Source organism: Pseudorca crassidens, chromosome 4 (assembly GCF_039906515.1).
Source record: "Pseudorca crassidens isolate mPseCra1 chromosome 4, mPseCra1.hap1, whole genome shotgun sequence".
NCBI lineage: Eukaryota > Metazoa > Chordata > Mammalia > Artiodactyla > Delphinidae > Pseudorca > Pseudorca crassidens.
In genome coordinates this window covers 109,605,701-109,607,101 of record NC_090299.1, presented here as the reverse complement: position 1 = coordinate 109,607,101, position 1,401 = coordinate 109,605,701, and the positions used below count along the sequence as shown (strand labels likewise).

Below are 1,401 nucleotides of genomic sequence, written 5' to 3'. Positions count from 1 at the left end.
TGGCTGTGGCGACCCTACCTCTAGCGATGCGGCAGGCAGCAGAAGCTGGAGGGCCCATCGCAGGCCGAGACTTCTCCTGGCCGTGCTCCTTCCTGGCTGCAGGTGTTGCTGGATGCTGTGCCCAAACAGGTGCTCCTTTATATCAGGCAAAGGTTTTATTACCAGCTCACAATCACCATTACAAACATTTGGGAGTGTTTGCTGCATTGCGTGCTGTTCCCCAAAGGAGGGATACCTTGGGGGTTGTATAAAGGGAATGGTGCGGTGATGATCCAAATCGTTCCCTATGGTGTGATCCAGTTTATTGCGTTTGAGCATTATAGAACATTAATTACTACAAAGCTGGGAGTTTCTGGTCTGTGCACAGATGAATGGCTGCACCGATAGCAGGTTTAACAGCAGTTATCGGTACTTACCCTCTTCACGTAGTTAGAGTAGGCCTAGCGCATACCTATACAGGAATTATTCATGCATTCAAAACAATTTATGCAAAGGAAGGTGCCTTGCATTTTACAGAGGCCTGATGCCTGCTGTATTAGGAACGGCTCCTCGTGCAAGTTTTTTTTTTTTTTTTACTTTTGGTACCTTTCCCATGTTCCCACCCTTCTTCACAGACCTTCAGACTACCCTAACGTCTGAGTTTTGAAAACTCACATAAACTTACATTATGGTGGTGCTGCTGGAGCAATAACACAGACAGATCCGACCCATTTGATGTAACTCATCAGTGAATGCAGTTAAGGACTGTTCTTCCAGAATTTGAAAAGTGCCATACCATGGAGGTGACTGTAAAGTATGTCTATACGGCAGAGAATTCAAAAGGATATCATGGTTTCTCTCTTAATTACATTCACTGTGTTCTTTCTCAAGCAGTTGCTTTTACAGTACACGAACTAATCAAGCAGTTTTTTCTCCTCAACTAAAAAAGGTTGTTGTGATTTCTTTTCCTTCCTCTTCGAGGGAGAAATAAAATGTTAATTTGGGGGGAGAACATTACTTGAAGGGGAATATATACCCTGTCACAGGAAACCATGGGTATTTTAGCACTTGATTTTTTTATTCATCACAAAAGTGCTTACTTATACTTTTGGATGCCAAAAGTTATATCTTAGAACATTGAGAAAAATGTAAGCTGTTGCTGGCTAAAAGTGTTATTTGGGGGCTTCCCTGGTGGTGCAGTGGTTAAGAATCCTCCTGCCAATTCAGGGGACACGGGTTCGAGCCCTGGTCCAGGAAGATCCCACATGCCAGAGCAACTAAGCCTACGCGCCACAACAAAAGAAGCCACCACAATGAGAAGCCCGTGCACCACAACAAAGAGTAGCCCCCGTTCACTGCAACTAGAGAAAGCCCACGTGCAGCAACAAAGACCCAGTGCAGCCAAAAAAATAATAATTTTTA

At 44.2% G+C, this 1,401-nt stretch overlaps 1 pseudogene; it reads left to right on the top strand.

Moving 5' to 3' along the window:
- Positions 1 to 371: 371 nt before the first annotated feature.
- LOC137223213 (solute carrier family 25 member 16 pseudogene) lies at positions 372 to 923 on the top strand (annotated as a pseudogene).
- Positions 924 to 1,401: the final 478 nt, after the last annotated feature.